Raw genomic sequence first — 19,128 nt, forward strand, 5'->3', positions numbered from 1 at the left:
AACATTAATTTTGATCAATATAATATCATTAATTCTAATTATTATTATTAATTATTATAATTCTAATCATTATCATTATTAATTATTATATTAATAATAATAATTAATGATAATAATAATAGTAATTACAATTAATATTAATAATAAATTATTATTTTTATTATTGATCAATCATTTATTATAAATATTAAATATTAATTCAATCTTCTGGGATTAATATTTTTAACATTAACTATGATTAAGATAATATCGTTATTTCTAATTATTATTAATTATTTTTATTATTAATAAGTATATTAATAATAATTAATAATAGAATTAATATTAATAATAACTACCATATTAAATATTAAGTAACTAAAAAAAAAAATTAATTAATTAATCTCAGACAGCCGACATTTCTTCAAAAATTATTTTTCAAATATTGACTCTCCTCATTACTATTTATTCCCTCAAATAAGCTCTTCTTCTATCCAGCATTCAAGTTGTCCTGATGATGGATCCCGGTTGGGATTTGAAATGTTGGCAGAAAATGGTTCTTACTGTGGATTCTCCGATAACTAAGTCGAAAACTACATATAGCCACTGGATCCAAAATGCGGATGGCAGTTCACTGCTTTCAAGGCACCATCTGCAACTGGTGCGATGTTGTGTTGGCTAATGTAAAAGGCCAATTGACTAGAGCCAAGAACGGACAACTGAAGACCTTTCGATATGGTGCTTTAGTCATGAGCTTTGGTCTGGAGAGGGTCCTAATGTTGGTCCCACAACACCTCACTGTTGGAGCTGGACTTCCTCGAGAGCCCAAACTGATGTGATGGGTTGCAGTTATGGCCCGTCATCCTGAGGAGGAGACAGAGGTCGTTCGATTCACACCTGAGTATTTCCATTGGTTGAAAAACCAGGTTTTTGCTATTCAGGACTTTCCTTATGCTGGGGTAGATTTTTGCGGTGACCCAGACATGGCTCTTCCACTAGGAGAGCAATGGGATGGCTCAGGTAAAATCATTTTCAACATTTTCCTGATTTTAATTTTTTTTTTGTTTTTATCTCGTCCAAAAATTGATAGTAAAAGTTTCAAATGCAGATGTAGGTCCACGACGACTAGCCGCTCTCCGGCCTTACGAGAGGAAACAACCAGCTGCAGCGGAACCAGCCCCACAGGACGAATCAGCAGAGACCTTGGCCGAATTGGAGAGCCATCTAGAGCATTTGATAGGAGACATTCTGGAGATTGGCATAGATGACATTCCTCTTCGACTACAACGCTATGTGATTGGGGTCCCAGGACCTTTCAGGAGGTTCCTTTGTAAGGTGGCCCATACAGTGGTTTCTTATCGAGATCATCACCAGTGATAGGATGATCACCTATTGTAGACACATATGACATTTTTGCTTTTTGTACTATCATTTTTTCCGATCATAAGGTGTTTTTCAACCTATGATCGAGGACGATGTATATTTTGACACACTCCTATATTATACTATATCACTATCACCAACTTATCTTGTAAAACATGTTATGGAATGTTTTTAAATTTACTTGTATGATTATTGCAAATGTCTACTTAACATTCGAGAAGCAATTGCATCTGCCAATGTATTTAAATATCTTGGAATATGCTGATACTCAATATAATCAAATTCACGTTCCAAGAGACGTACTCTCAAACATAATCTCAATAACATTGGATTTCTAGTGGCATATACTCTATTAAGTTGTAATACAACGAGTTTAGAATCTAACCCCACTATCAAACTCCGAATCCCAAACGAAATAGATTCAGATAATAACTCAATCACTGCACTATACTTGGCAATGTTGTTTGTTGTTTGACCGAGGCTTACCCCATGCATAGATACCAACTCGTCAGAGGGCGAATAGATAACCCAAGCTGCAGAAGAAATGTTCCGTGTATTACGACAAGCACGATCAGCAAAACCAATGTATGTTTGGAGAGGCGTCGACATCTGCAATATCAAGAGTAAAACCAAGATAAGCAGGAATAATGACAAAAAATACTCTCTACGCTAAGCACACTTTTTAAACTAAAACACACCAGCTAAAAAGAAAACTAACCTAACTAAAAATCTCCACACCCATTTTTAAGCATAATACCTCTTCAGGTAAAGACCATTTCTGGGTTTACCTAAAGAGACCCCATCAAAGTCTACCAGTTCATAGGCCCCTTTTGCTAGCTTTTGCTTACCAACATAGGGACCATGCCACATAGGTACGAATTTTTCAGCGCCTAATTTATCATTTGCTTGATCATACAATAAGACTAGGTCTCCTTTCGAAAAATTTCGAGGAGTAGCATTTCGATCATACTGAGCTTTAATACGTTTTGCATGAGTTTCAATCGCTAATGCAGCATCACATCGATTCTCATCTAGCTGAGCCAAGTATAACAAACGTTTTTCCTCTTCGGAAGTGGCTGGAAGTAACTCGATGGCCATTTGCAGTGACGGGATTTCGTATTCAATGGGTAACACAGCTTCCAGACCATAAACTAGTTGGAAAGCAGTGAACCCTGTTGACGTTTTTACTGAGGTTCGATACGCCCAAAGCACTGAAAATAGCATGTTATGCCAATTCGACCTATGAATCCCAATGATTCGTCGGATCATGATGATTAGAACTTTGTTGATGGCTTCAACCAGACCATTAGCTTGTGGATAATATGGAGTTGAACTATCGTGACGCAAGCCAAGCTGGCCTGTAAGTTCAGTCATCATAACGTTTCGAAAATGATGCCCATGATCAGTGATAATCACTTGTGGAACACCAAACCTAGCAATTATATGATTCAACACGAAAATCGCAGCTGTTTTTCCGTCTGCTTCAAATGTAGGCATCACCGCGGCCCACTTGGTAAAATAATCTACTGCAAGGATGATATACGCATGGCCCCCGGCCGAGTGAGGGTTACATGTAATAAAATCGATACCCCATTTCGTGAAAGGACCGATGAAAATTATAGGGTGGAGAGGAGCAGGTGGAGCATGCATCTTTCGATAAAAAATTTGGTAGTTGTGGCATTTTCGGACCGTGTTAATACAATCTTTAAACAAAGATGGCCAGAAGTAGCCAACGCAATATCTTTTGGGCCGTGGCATACCCAGACATATGACCGCCACACGCTCCAGAGTGACAGTCATTTATAACCCTTTCAGCTTCCTCATGAGTTAAACAACGTCGAAAAACAAAGTCTGCCCCACGGCGATAAAGAGTATCTCCAATAATTCTGAATTGTTGGGACTAGAATCGTATTTTTCGACGTTCTGACCTTGAAATTTCTGGCCAAAAGGATTGGGTCTGGAGATGAATGATGATATCCCCATACCATGGATCTAAAGTGCTAATTAGAAACAAGGATTCGTTCGCAATGGGCTCCTCCGCCACAGTTTCCGTGTCAGCACGCGGGAAGTCACACATTAACTCCGCAAAAACTAAAGATTTCTTCGACTTAGACTTTTCAAATTCCAAGTCAAACTCCTGCAGGATCACAATCCATTTGGAGTACTTTCCCCCTAGCAATTGCTTGGTTAAAATATAGATCATATGGTTGCAATCAGAAATTACTGTAGTTTTAAGTAGTAAAATGTAATGATGAAAACGTTGAACAGTTTGAACAGCTGCCAGTGCCAATTTCTCCACATGTGAGTATTTTAGCTCAGTTGGATTTAAAGTTCGACTAAGGTAATATATCACATGTTCAGTACTGAATTCATCTTCCTAAACTAACACCATTCCAATGGTGGAATGGGAGGCAGCGAGATACAAGAAGTAGTCCTGGTTGTAGTTGGGAGGATGCAATAACGGTGCATGGGTCAACACGTGTTTTAGTGCATCAAAATATTTATCAGCTATCTCATCCCAAAAGAATGGAGTATTCTGTTTCAACAACTGGGTAAAACCCTTTGTGATCTCGGCGTAGTTAGGAATGAATCGACGTAAAAAGTTTGCTTTCCCTTGCAAACTTTGGAGTTGGCGAAGACTCGAAGGAGGAGGAAATTTGACAATAGCTTCAACCTTCGAGGGATCGACGCGAATGCCGGCTTTCAAAACAACAAACCCCAGTAACCGACCCGTTTCTATACAGAAAACACACTTGTGTGGATTCAACCTAATCCGATAATTCCTACACCTCATAAAGATTGCTCGTAAATGGATGAGATGATCAGCTCGATGTAATGAATGAGCAGGCAAATCATCAAGATAGGGTTGCACAATGTGCTTGATGTCATGAAACGCGTAAGACATGGCCCTTTGAAAAGTTGCCCCAACATTCTTGAGTCCAAAAGGTAATTTGTAATAAGCAAATTTCCCCCATGGACAAATGAAAGCCGTTTTTGGTTGATCAGCAGGTAGAATATTGATTTGATTGTATCCGGAAAAACCATCCATGAAGGAGAATATTTCACTGCCGGCACAATCATCAATGATTTGATCGATATAGGGAGTTGGGTAATTGTCTTTTGGACAGGCTCGATTAATATCCCTATAATCGATACATATTCTTATTGTCCCTTGCTTCTTGTTAACAGGAACAATATTCGATACCCAATCCGTCAACGGAATCGGATAAATGAAACCTGCTTTTAGTAATTTTTCAACTTCTGCTTTAATAGTAGCAGCTTTTCGCGGGTGGTTCTGACGCAAACGTTGTCGGACGGGTTTAGCATCCGGGTAAGTTTTGATTTCATGAACAACAATTGCGGGGTCAATTCCTGGCATTTCCTCATATGACCAGGCAAACACGTCGCGAAATTCTTGAAATAGGGCCTTATATATTTGAATTTCATCTTCCGTACAAGAGGCACCTATATGAATGTTTTCAACAATTCCAAGCTTAACCGAAATATCGATAGGAATAGTTTGAGAAATGTTTCCCAAATTTAACTCAGAATCATGATTTTTCATGGGATTCTGAGGTTCCTTGACATATTCAGTCGTAAAAATAGATGAAAAATCATTTTCAAAACGATCACTCTCGGGAAAAAACGAAGATCTATGATGAAGATCTTCCCATGGTGAATCATCGACACATAGGGTTTCACGAATTTGCTCATTAGTGTGAAAAAGTTCGGAAAACATTGTTGAATCCAAGTTTGATGTTGAAAGTGATTCCTCATGGACCACATTCATTAAGTCAATTTTGGTTGAAGATGGGTCGAAAAATGACTGCAGGGTCTGATACGCAATTTCATATGGACTCAAAGGCATAACATCACCAAATGAGTCTATCTCAGATTCGGAAGGTACGATCCAAGGATCATCATAAACAATAGTGTTTGACGAAATCATATGAATGGTTGCAGTAGAAGACGATGCGTTGATAGGAGGAAAATGAAAAGTTCCCAGTAAACTAGAATCTTTAACTAGTCCTACTCCAACATCCTTATACGGGATAGTTGTTTTGCCGACATGCTGAATACTTTCAGAAGAGGTTGGGTCGGACGAAAAGTAAGTTAGCTGGTCTATAGTTACGATCTTTCCATTATGAGGGAACTTTATAAGCTGAAAGAACGATGAAACGACAGTTGTCATAGCGTAAGACCAACTACGACCCAAGAGAAGGTTGTAATCTAGAGGGGCATCAACCACCTCCACATCTAGATTAACAATTTTGCCTTCAACCCCTATAGGTAAATCCTGTAGAATGCCAAAAGGATGAAACCCATGGCCATCAAAGGCCTTCAGAATCACTGTGATTTATTTAGCGAAGGAGAACCAAGCGATCTCCAATACTGTATCGACATAATACACGTTGAGGCTCCCTCATCAATCACAGTCCTATAACAAGGTCTGTTTTTGACTAACACTGGGATCTGGAAAGCCATTTGATGAGGTAAGCGCGGTGTACTATTTTCTAGATCGAAAATTATAAGGTTCGAGTCCTGAACGTCAACAGCTCCTATAGTCGACAATAGTAATTTACGCTGTGCTGGGCATGATTGCGGCACTTCCAAAGCCGACATTGATGAAGGTGAAACAGCCAAATCTTCAACAATGTTATAGTTCTGAGCCACTCTCGCATGTGGATTGAAAGCTGACTTTCGAAGTATACCCTTGGCGGGCGGTTTGATTACTAAGTTTGGGTTAGGTTTCTCGATCTATAGTGGATCGAAACCGGGAGCTGAGGTTGATGGATTAGAATGAGAAGATTCTGCTTCTTTGCCATCAACAGGACTTTTACTTCCATAATCATGCAATCCAGTCGCAATCCTAACATGGGACATCATCATTATGGGTTCTTCGGAGGCATTTGAGGAAGAACCTATCATCTTACTGCCTTGAATTGGAAAAGTATCCTTCAAAACAGCAGGCGTTTGGGAACCTTTGACAATCTTCGCAACCTCTGCACGATGAGGGCAGTCTCTTGTAAATGCTCTTCATCACAAATGAGACAAGGATAATGAGGTTTGCGTTTCTCATCATTCGATTCTGCTTTTTCTGGTTTCTCTTTCGAATTTTTGTCTGTTTTATTTTTCTTCTTCCCTTTCTTCTTACCATCGGATTTTGATTTGGCTGTAGATGACTCTACAACATGAATATCGGCGGAAATTTCCACGGAAGAATCTCCTGTCGGGGAATCTGGAAAGGTTATGATAGGAGAAGAATTCTTGGAAGATTTCTTCTTACTTTTGGTATTAACCGTACCAATCATACCATCAGCGGCATGAGACCCTGAAGGAGCTGCAGTGATTTGATTTTGCTTAGGAAGATCGGGGATTTTCTCATGTAACATACCTGACTGCATATAAACTAAGTCAAGGTACTAAGCTTGAGCAATTACTTGCTCCTCAGTAACGACTCCGGCCTTAGCTACATCCTTAGTGATCTTTGGCAATAAATATTTTACAAACCATTCAGCTAAGATCTGATCAGGAATAAAAACCTTCACTAAGCACTGTCGACGTCTCCATTCATGAATGTGATCTGAAATGTAAGTGGACGTTGACTACTTTAATGATGTTAATAATTTCGTGCCATTGTCATATCTGACTGGCAACTGAAAATGAGTTAAAAATTAAGTAGCTAACTAACTGAAGTTATAAAAAGTGGCTCGCGGTAACTCAATGTACCACTTGGCCGCAAGACCAATTAGAGTGCACTGGAAAAGCCTTAAATGGATTGAATCATCTGAAATGGAATTAGACACACACCAGAGGTGATAAGTCATCACATGGTTCGATGGGTCCTCTCCTGATTTGCCTTCAAACTTAGGAATATCACTAGGCAACTTATTCGGCATTGGCGGCCAAAACGGAAGATAGTTAATTGGATCATTCGTAAGGCGTGACAAGTCAGGCAGGTCCAAAGTTGCAATAAACGGTAACTGATGATTAGGGTCCCTAAAACTCTGGGTCATGAGACCAACCCTAGGAGGAGGATATCCAGGATAACTAGGAATTGGAATTGCATTTGGGATATTATATCCTCTCGAAAAAATAGGATAAACCGGACCGTACTGGGGTTGTTGAGGTTGTTGATATGTATACCTAGGGTACGGTTGATACTGATAGACTAGTTGCTGCATAGCAGGACCGAATTGGTGCTGTCCCTGGTACGGTTGATAAGTAAATTGAGGTTGACTTGTGACAACCGTACTTGAACCAGGTTATCCTACAGGCATTTGAACAGAAGTTTGAATTGTTGATCCAGACTGAGGTAAAGATGTCTGAGGAGTTGATACAGGAACAATAGAAACCGGAGTTGTCAATACTCCAGAAGTAGGTGGGGTAGATTGAACAGATGTTGCAGCAGTTGTAGCAGCCGTTTGAGGCGGAGTACGAGGTGTACTAGGCCCAGGCTGAGAAACTACAGAAGGTTCAGAAGTTTGAATAGTAGTCTGGACAGGTTGCTGGGGTGAACCAGAAACCAAGGGTTGTCCAGTTTGAGATGACAACTGTACATTCGGTTGCAAGACCTGTTGAGATTGAGATGGATCCCACACTAAGTTCATTCCGGGGTACGGACCAATAATAGGTTGAGAATATTGAGGACCATAACCGAGTTGAGGGTAGGGTTGATAATTCAACGGTACATTTCCAGCTCCTTGAACATATGATTGACCGGAAGGTGGTTGGAAACCTTGGGTTGGGTACTGACCTTGAGGCTGATAACGTTGAGGCATGTACTGATACTGGGGTTGACCTTGAGGTACATATTGATACTGGGGTTGACCTTGAGGTACATATTGAGTCTGGGGTTGACTTTGAGGAACGTACTGTCCCATAGGTATGTACTGTCCTTGAGGTTGCCCCCCAGGCGCAAATTGGGTACCTTGAGGTTGCCCCCCAGGCGATAATTGAGGACTTTGAGGCTGCCCCCCCAGGCGGTAACTGACCACCTTGAGGTTGAGGATTAGGAATAGTACCTGCCATCATGAGAATATCTTCTACACTCAATGGCTTAGTTCCATTATTTCCAGTTAATAACCCTTGTTCAATAGGTTGAGGAGATGCTCCTGAAAAAGTACCAGTCACTCAGGGAACAGAAGGACCGTCGTACAAAAATGTTTCTGGAGATTGAGAAAACATGGACGACTGCCTTGACATATTTAACAGAGGATAGTAACCCCTACATGTTGGTTGAAAAGGAATACGAGGTGGTGAAAAGCTTAGTCCCGGGTTTTCCAAAAAATTGGTCAATAAAAGATACCAAGCACTGATCCTAGGTGGACTGTAAAAGATTGATTCACGCTCCCTAAGTTCTATAACAGGTTGATTTTCAGGGATAGGAATACCTTCTTCTTCCGGAGTAGCAAGTTCTTCAATAGCTATACGTCCAGAAGGAAGATTTTGGGTAATTATTCTTTCTACCTTGGGTGAACCAGGACCACTAGAAGTTGGAGAGGTAAATCCCGATGTTGGAGTAGCAGCAAATTTAGTTTCAGGTTCGGATATTTTAGGTTCCTCACCTAAATCACTAGTAGATGAAAAACTACCAGTAACTTCGGAAACAGACACAGATTGCGGATTTTAATCTGCTACTAGAGCTTGATAATCAGGATGTACCACTAAAGAAGACTCTCCTTCTTTAGGTGACCCAACTCTACTGTCTCTAGGAGTTACAAGGGCTCTTAACCCTTCAGGCTGGCTCGGTGAAAACTCAGGAGGTTGGCCCCGAAGTCGACAGGACTTCCTCGGTAATTCAACCACGATTAAATATTTTAACTACTTCACACACAAACAAAGTAAAATATCAATGAAAACCACCTAAAGCCTCTAAAGAACCAAACAAATTTGAATCACACGCCTAAAGAATCTAGGAGATCAAACCACACAGAAACAGTAACTTTCCATACTGAAAACACTAGTTGGTGATGAAATCCAACGTCGCAGAGTTCAATATAGAAATGGCGGTTGGAACAGTTACCCCGGCAACTTGCTTAATGAATAGATTGGCACAAGTTTCTCCACTAAACTGTCTCGAGTGAAGAGAACTCCCCAGAAAATCCAAGTGAGTCTAGTTGACGTCTACTCCAGGTACAGTGGGATCTTCCTGCCACCGTCACCTTAGGAAGAATCCTATAGAATATGGTCACTATGGTTAACAACAGAAACAAATATACCCAGGGGAACAGTCTACGATCTGATACGCACGCAAGGGCAGAGTAACAAGCTCAATCCCCTTGAAGGATCCTTGACATAATCCAAGGTTTACCAACAAGTGACCCCAGGCTCCTCGACAATGGTTAATCCGAGGTTTACCGTTTTTAATACGTGAATATCTGGCATCATTCCCAATGAGGAAGGATTGATTCCCACACTGGTTCGAACACGATCTCGTGCTTCTCCTTTAAGAGGAGCTTTCCCAGAGCATATATGTAACAATTGGATTTTTCTCCTACCGCAAGATATAGCTACTTGTTTGTTTTACTATCTTTGAGAGTTAATTACTCCCTACTCCAAGACACTAGCCTAAGCTATGTTGGTGTAATAGAGCCCTAGAAATAAAAAGATTACTAGATAGATTTTACTTTAAGCGTTATTTTTATTGGTTTTTGTTTAAGTCAAGAGGTGCAAAGATGAAACTTATGGTGTGAAGACTCAACTCGAAATCACTAAAAAAGGCACTTAAGATGATAAGTAATCTTTTCCCTTCAATGAATTTCTAGCTAGAAAAGAGTTTGAGAATGCAAATGCTTGTAAACACAAATCTTTTCCTTAACAAACAAATCAAAAGAAGAGCTTTTTGTCTTTTCCAATGCACTCAAAACGACACAACTAGTTATATTCACAAAAATTTCCCTTTTCTTTCAAACAATCGAATACTACAAAAACAAACTTTTTCCAAAAGAGATTTTTATTTTTTTATTTTTATAAAACACTCAAAACTATGGAAATAACTAATCTTGAGATCTATAAATTTTAATGACTAATTGAAGTAAAAGCTTATAAGATTTATTTTCAAGGATGTTTTACTTAGCTATAAGCAAACTAAGGACTAATTTGTCTAGAATCACAAATCAGTCAAAAAACAACCAATTTTTGTTTTCTTTTCTAAAAATGAAATCCAAACTTTTAACACAAATCTTTTCAAAGTTTCGCAATGAGAAACACAAGATGGATTCCTCAACAAAGGTAGATTTTGCAAATGGTCAGACTCATAAGAAGGCCAGTAAAAACCAAGGTGATCTGAGGCTTCTACAGCTTCTAAGCTTTGAGCTACTACAAGACCAAAATGAAAATCAAGCCCGGTAACCAAAACTTCTAGGAATTTCACCTAAAACCCTAACACCAATGGAATTAACCTAAGAAAAGTTCCTGACAAGTCACATGCAGGTCTGGGCAGGGGATATAAACATCTAAACAAAAACTAAGCTGACTGAAAGAGAAAATCTTAAGTTTTTCAAAATTTTAGCAGGGTCCGCAGGCCCGCAGTTCACACAGGTGCGGTACTGCTCTATGTGAAAAGCAAAAGTGCGGATAGGTCCGCACTGTGTTGCAAGCCGAGGGTGCGGTCCTCTCCCAAAGTTATGAAAAACAAAAAATAATCCAAGATCTACTAAATCTACCCAATTCCACACACAACAAGCCAAAAACAGAAACAAAAACATAGTTTCTCAGGTCAAAGTAAAGCAAATCAAGAAATCAAGTCCCTAGTGGAGTTACCATTTTGTCACATGGAATGAGTCATTCTTGCGGACAAGATCGACCTCCCTAGTATCTAATGATATCTAGTGAAAAGCAAGCCAATCAAAAACTATCTTTCTCCAAATATGAAATTTATAAACAAAGGCAAAGAAGTGTTTTAGGCCTACCTTGGGTCTAATGCAAGTTTATGGAAGCCTTGCTCCTTTGATCCGAATGAGCTCCCTTGTAGCGAATCTGCAAACACAAACAAGCAAACAAATTAAATAGCACCTGAAAAGCCAATATCATAAAGCATACTTATCATGATGATCAAGGAATTCATGAAACAAATGACATAAGACAATTTATTGAGAAAAATGAATCTGATTGTATTAATTCAAATCAAAGAAGAACTTTACAACCTATGCCTTGATGCTATACAAGCTCCTCCCAGGGTCCAACAAGAAGTCTCCTCTACTTTGACAAGTTTCACTCTCTTCCCAATGAAGCCAAAAGGTATGTGATCTCTCCTCTCAAGCTTAACTAGGAAGTCTCAATTCCACCAGCATTTACCCTAACAAATGTTCAGCTTCTAACCTCCCTAGCAACCAGCCCAATGCCTTAATTTATAGTGCAATGGAGGGAAGTTACTAGGTCCTCCTTCAAAGGGATAAAGTCCTCCTTCAAAGGGATAGCTCCTCTCATCAAGGGATTAGCTCCTTCTCTTTTGGGATGCATGAACCACCTAAGAGCGAACCATCCACGTCAAAATTCCTTCTAGAATCATCTAGAATTAACCCAAAGTGAGTTTTTTAGAATAAAATTGCGCCTTTTTGACTTTCACAGGGGTCTGCACCCACTCCTTTAGAGACAGAGTGGGCAGGTCCGCAGGTAATGTGAACAGGGGGTGCGGGACTGTAGGCAACAGTGAGAGAAAGTACGGAACCAAAACTTTAATGATTTTTAAGGTCTCTCTCTCATTTTCAAAGCTTGACATGAAGAGCTGAGGTCTGAGACTTGCTTAGGAGGACAGCATAAGTGATGATAGACCCATACTGACTGCAAATAGCCATGGTGACAATATTTTGTGTAATAGGTTAGTTAACACAGCCTGAGAACTAGAAGTCCCTTGCTGCCCTAACAAGCACTGAGTGTCTTCAATCTTCGGGCAGAGGTGAGTTAAATGGTCTCCACCGCACAACTTGCATGGAAACTTGACTTTCTTTCTAGACTCATTTCTACCACTACCAACATTATTGCCGGATTTATTTGCCTCAACCTTCCCATCCTGGTTCTTTTTCTTAACTCATCCTTTCTTTTTCCCATTGGAATTTTGATTTCCTTTGGGGTTATCAGATTGGACGGCATTAATCGAAGAGGGTTGGGAAGCCAGAGGGTTAGACGATGTGACTTGGTTGTTAGGAGAAGTTTGCAAAGACAACTACTACAATTGGCTCAACAAGTTCACCGCATTTGTGTCTACCGACCCAACGATACCATCCACATGGGGACCTGGCTTCAACTTGGCTATATCAACCTTAGACCCAGGAGCATCTGGCAAGTATTTTTGTAGGATCCCATACTGAGAGTAGATCAATTCTAATTGCTGGGCCCTAAAAATGGCTTGCTCCTCTGAATAGACTCCAGACATGGAGACATCCTTAGAGATCTCAGGTTGTAAAGATTTCAAAAACCATTCGAGACGGTACTTCGGAGGGATTTTGGCTTTAATGAGCCTCTTTCTCCGTCTCCATTCCTGAATATGGTCAGAAATGTGAGTTGCCTTATCCTGATGAAAAGTGGCCAGAAGTTCAGTTCCGGCATCATAACGGATAGGCAACTGGAAATGATTTAAGAAAATATTAGCTAAGTCGGCGAAAGATGTAAAGCTGCCCCCTAGCAACTCTATATACCATTTGGCCGCATTACCAGTCAAGGTGCGTTGAAAAAGTCTCAACCTAATCGAGTCATCAATAAGGGAGTTCGATGAGCACCACAAATGGAATGTGGTTACATGGTCGCATGGGTCTTCACCGCTCTTCCCTTCGAATTTTGGAATGTCTGAAGGGAGTTTGGTTGGGACCGGAGGCCAGGCTGGATTGTATTTGATTGGATCATTTGTTAACTTAGTGAGATCTGGCAATTTCAAAGTTGCCAGAAGCGGAAGCCTAGGAGGACCTTGGGGATTCCACCCAGACTGGGCGAAGCTCCCAAAGTTTTGAAAAGATTGGCCTGGATTTTGGAAGGCACCAGGCTGCCCGAAGTAACTAGCAGAATTAGCTGAACCAAAAGGTAAGCCTTGTGATCCAGCAAAATTCAGAGTTTGACCAACTCCTGCCGCAAAGCCTCCATAACCAGCAAAGCTTTCTCCTAAAGGATTATAAGGAGTTGATAACCCCTGATAAGGATTCCAAGCAGAATCTAAGGGAGGAATATTTTGAAATGAACTAACTGTGGAGTATGGCCTATTCCCTTGTTGGCCAAAAAACGGATTCCCAGTTCCCATGCCACTAACTGCAGGGTTAGTCCAACCTTGGAAAGGATTGCTACTTTGTCCTGTAGAAGAAAAAGGCATAGATCCTACTGTTAGGTTGGAATGTGGTATATGACCACTTCCGAAAGGAAAACCCTGGAATGAAGCTGATCCACCCATCATGGACGTGGTGGCACTAAACAGAATTGACAGAATACCCTGTGAATGGGTGCCAAATGGGAAGAATCCAGAACTAAAAGCATTGGTTTGGGAATTTCCACTCGTGGATGGAATGGAGGTAGACCCAACTAAATATGTGCTAGCAAAAGACCCAAACAAAGAAGTAGAGGAGATGGAAATCATTCCTCCCCCTTGTACCGATGTTGGAGTCTGCATAGTTGTAGCACTTGTAGTAGAAGCCATGCTTCTAGTAGTGGTCATCGACGGTAAGTGTGTAATGTGACCTGGACTTGATGGTCTATGCGTCGGAGTCCCAACATATTATAATAATTCCAGATGGCTAGATGGGAGGGGAGAATTCAGAGCCGCTAACGACTCTGAGAGTTCTTCTACCTCTATGTTATTCTCTGTTTGAAAGAGAACTCGAGAAAGAATTAGAGTGTTTCTCTCTTGTTCTGCGGAAGTGCCAGGCCTTACTTGAACATTTCCCCGAGAGGAGGATCGATCCCCGATGCGTCAGCTGCCGTGGGATGAAACCCACCAGCAGTATTACCTCTGCGCCTTCTAGGAGAAGGCTCTAAAGTTGGTGGTGAAAGACCATAAAGTTTTCAAGACCGTCTAGGTGATCGGTCAGCCACTTTGAATTTTTTGTTAATATCTAACTAAAGACTCAAAAAATTGAAAGCTAGGCCAACTAAGAGCATAGAGCACACAATATAAAGTTCCTAAATATATCAGCCAGTCAAACAACTTCCAAGTATTTCCGCTCCGAGTGATTAGGACTGGACACCAAAATACAAGAAAGTGAATTAAGGGGCCTTCCGAAGATAGTCTGGGATAATGATAGCCCAGTCCTATCAGCGAAGGTAACAGAGGAAGTTACACTGACCTCCTAACAACAGCCTGCGCTGGTGCAAGCCCCCAAGTTTCGCAAGGGTGCCCTCCAGTAGTACTATTGAGAGTGATGCAACATCGACCTCAGGTGCCACGGGATTCCCCTCCGCAGACACCTGTGTAGATCCCTAGGAGTAGCAACTGTGGGTACCAACTCGTTGCAAAATCCAGGCGGAACAGTTGTGAGGTAAGATCGGACAAGTAGGAGAGGCAGTATCTCTCTTCCTTGTCTTCAAAAACCCTCCTGCTTAACTCCCAGGTCCGGACCTTTCCTGGTCTTCCTAATGCTATTGGATTTTCACTCACTATTCAAACTCCTATGTTTGACAGTTTAAATGGCCTTGAAGAGTTATCTCTCCACTCGCCTAATCCAAGGCCCTAAAATCCTAAAACTTGTTGGTGTATCTAACTTGATAATAAAAAAGTTTTAGTGAATTTTAATTAGTGCTTGATTTTAAAATAGGTTGTTCTTTAAGTCATGGGATAAGAAGAAGTGAAACTAGTGGTGTTTTGACGCAAAAGAAATTAATAAAAACCAAACTACATGCAAATGCACTTGTTTTCGTTTTTCGATGAAAATAAATTTCTACAGGGTTCAGAGGAACTTCAAGAAAAACAACAAATTTTATTTTCTTCTCTTTTACCACGCTTCACACTCACAAAAGTTAACAAAGCTATGAATGCCTAAAAATATGTACAAATCTATCCTAATGCAATAAGTACATGTTGATGCAAGACTTTGGACTACTCTAAATCAAGAAATGAAAGTTACTTGCTTATCAATTTTTATTTTGCCACTTAAAATGTTTAGATGGAATATGAGATGCTACCATTCGTTTCATCTAAACATTAAGAACAAGTTTCAAGACAAACAAACATGCACTTTCATTCACTAAAAGGAAACCAAATCAAAACAAAGTTCAAGAAAGCAAAACCAAGTTTTTCAAAAAGTTTTCTTCAAAAGCAAAATCAAAAATGTCTTTTCAAAAATACCATCAACAAGACTGAAACTTTATGATTGAAGAATAGGCAACAAACACTTTTCCAAGTTGTCAACACACAATGGATGAAAACTCAACAAAAAGAAATGTGTTTAAAGATGCTCTTAACAATCAAAAGCAGTAATGAAAGCTTTGGCAACAAAGACCAAAAGATCAAAAAGACAATTTTCAAGAAAGTGTCAATCAACAACTTTCATGAAACAAAAAAGTGGATGGTCACAAAAAGCAGTTTTGTCAAGAAAACAAAAAGTCACCAAAAACAAGATTTAACACAAAGATTGAGATCAATCTTCCTGCCCTGATGAATCAGAGCAGCCAAGATTCCAAGCAAGAAATCTTGCGTGCTTAAACAAAAACGATGACGCTTGCAAAAACAAAAACAAGACCAAAACTTCACAATCAGAGAGAATTTGAAATCAGATACTTGCTGTAAAACTAACAATTGACACTGGAAAGTAACTGTTCAGGACTGAATCAAACCAGTAGACAGACCTTCAGAAACAAAAGATTTAAAAAATCTTGAAAATTGCAAGATATACGCGACTGTACTTATGTACAGATTGCGTGTATATGCGAATGTGCCTAAGGAAACCTGCGTATACGTGGGTTCACTTAAGGAAACATGTGTATATACGCCTCTGTAAACAAGAAAAACAACGTATATAAAAGATTTCAAGAAAAAATAAAAAACAGTCTGAAGAAACTGACCAAACTCACAACTCAAATCCCTACAGGAACAGACTACACAGTAACAGCAAGCAAACAAACAGCTGAGCCCTGATTAGCGTGAACACACCCAAACTAGGAACAACAATGATGTTGTCCCCAGCGAAGTCTCCAATTCTATTAAGGGAAAAGTTCCCCTAGGGTATTGGGCTGATACCCTAGCAGACTGAAAGCTGTCTATACAGAGAAACACACATACCATACAACCATAATGCTAATATAAGCAAACTCTATGATAAGGGGCGTACCTGAGGTCCTACATTTGAGAAGGTCCTTCCAGGGTCCAAACCCTTCTTGGAGTTCCTTTTGCTCCTTTGCCCTGCAAAACAACCAATTCAAGAAAGTACAACAGTATATGGACTAAACATTATAAAGAAACCATCTTCATATTATAAAGAAAGGTAGTTAATTATGTAATTAAACAACCATTCACATATGAATTCTAACATGAATATCATAAACATGAAGAAGATTTATATCAGGAACAAAGACATGTGTTTTTTTTATTATAGACAAATAAAGTATAGAAAGGAACAATTTCACCTGAGTCGTCCTTTCGCAGGCTCCAAGCGGAACCGTCCTCCGGATTCATCCAGTCTCAAGCCTTTAACAAACTCCTTCCATGACTTACTCCATGACATCATAAGTAGTAAATGGACATCATCACATAAGGAAACAAGGGTTTCCTGTAAAAATGGGGGAAGTGCAGGAGGCACAAGTATCTTCAGACCTGGTCAGGGAAATCTCAGCATAATAACATTTCTCTCTCTTCTCTCCTCCATTAGGCCTTCCCATTGAAGCCTTTTTATACTTCTCCCAAAGTAGTTTTTTAGTTGGGAATTCGTTGGGAACAGTTGGGCCACGGGCACTAATAGGTGATCAGCAGGTAAAACCCGCGATCTCCACCTGAAATTAAGGAGATTTAATTTTTTTTAAGTGTTTTAAGACATATACACAGGTTGGGTATACAGAGACCCACATATACACGCGTTTAGCTCAGGGAAATGTTGTGTATAGGGAATAAAACATAGTTTTTTAAATTTTGGACCAGGTCTGGAAGGAGGGGTTGCCTTAGGCCATGAGTGCAGCATCACAAACAATAAGGGTGAAATTTGGAGCTATAACAATAGGTGAATTTGTTGCCTCATTAATTTGTCTGGTAAATGCCAAAATTTGATCAAAAGTTTTTGACTAGTAATTTTTTTACTGCCACCCATAACGGTCGTTATTATAAATGGGTCGAGGCCCATGACTGGGCTGGGATCCCGACCACAACCCATGACCATAAAAATGTATTAGCACCATTTTTAAATGGGTCGATGGGGTTTGAATTCGAGCTGGTCGGAGGCCCACCTGCCCAATGCGGTGACCCAACAAACGTTGAGCATTAAACTTGGTCTTTTGAACAATTAAGTTAACAAGCTAACCTTATTTAAATGCCAAATAAAAAATGGGGTGCAGCCGGATTTGAATGCCGACCTGCCAACAAATGACGCTCATTCTTAATGCGACCAACCAATTGGCCAACGACCTATGTCTTGGTAAATCCACCACTCAAACATATTTAAACTTGCATTTTTACCATTCGTCGAAGGGAGGATCAAAGGCCGAGTATGAGTAGCAGAACCAAGTGCAGGGAGGAATCCCTCCCAATCAGGCATGAATTTTGAGACGAACAATGTTCCAGGGGAATATTCCCTAGAACATTCCACAAAGTATTCCATGTAGAATCTTGGAGGAATCTAAAAGATTTCCCTAAGGGAAAATTTTCACAGTGACATAATCATGTCAACTTTATACACAAACGAATCAGTATTTCATAGGAAACGTGATGGTGTGGTCCATTTCCTCATATGAGAAACAAAATTTTAGGAAGTAAGTAGTGAGGGATCTTTGCAATATCTTGAGCAATCTAAAAGATTTCTTTGGAGGATGATTTTTGACAGAGGCATAATGATGTGAATTTTATAGTCAATTTTCTCATAATTTTGCAAGGAGCGTAGTGTTCTGATCAGAATTTTCCTCTGAGCAACGAATTTTTCACCCATATCTAGGAAGGAATCTTTGGGGGAATCTTCAAGATTCCCTACGAAAAAGATTTTGACAGTGTTAGAAAGGGGCCAAGTTTATAGTCGTTTGACATGATTTCACACCACAAGTTCAACAGAGATGCCCATTTCTGCAGCTAAGCTTTTCATTTTTTGGCCATCCTCGAAAGTGGAGGTATATGATGTAGTGATGCCATGCCTTTTCTTTTGATTTTCTAAGATGATACTTTTGATGTTGAGATCCTTGTCATCATTATGTCGAAGGATACTTGTATTCCACGTCATGTGAGAATTTATTATCTTTTCATGCTGAAGGAGGGCCCATATGAATCAGAGTTCCTATAGGAGAATGTCTTGTGGAGAGACATGCCACTTTGATTGAGGGAATTTATCCTTATAATGACAAAGAATGTACTATGTACTCACCATCATCATCTTGCAGCATTTAATGAAGTGGCCTCCCACTCTTGACGCCGAGCCCAGAGACGTAACCCACATTTGGTGAACTCTGTCATCAATGTGTGTGTGTCCTTTGATTTGATGGTCATCATTATGTTTCCTCTTCTTTAATGTATGCACATGTGGATTTTGATACTCTTCTCCATGTAATTATGCTAACATCACAGAAGTAAAAGATCATGGTTAATTATGGTAACTAAAGAGATCTGGATCAAGTTTGGTATCAGAGCGGTCTTCTTGCTTATGCAAATTGCAAGTG

The sequence above is a fragment of the Pinus tabuliformis genome, chromosome 5_2 (assembly GCF_031772625.1).
Source record: "Pinus tabuliformis cultivar Carrire ecotype Pingquan chromosome 5_2, CPIR1, whole genome shotgun sequence".
Lineage (NCBI taxonomy): Eukaryota > Viridiplantae > Streptophyta > Pinopsida > Pinales > Pinaceae > Pinus > Pinus tabuliformis.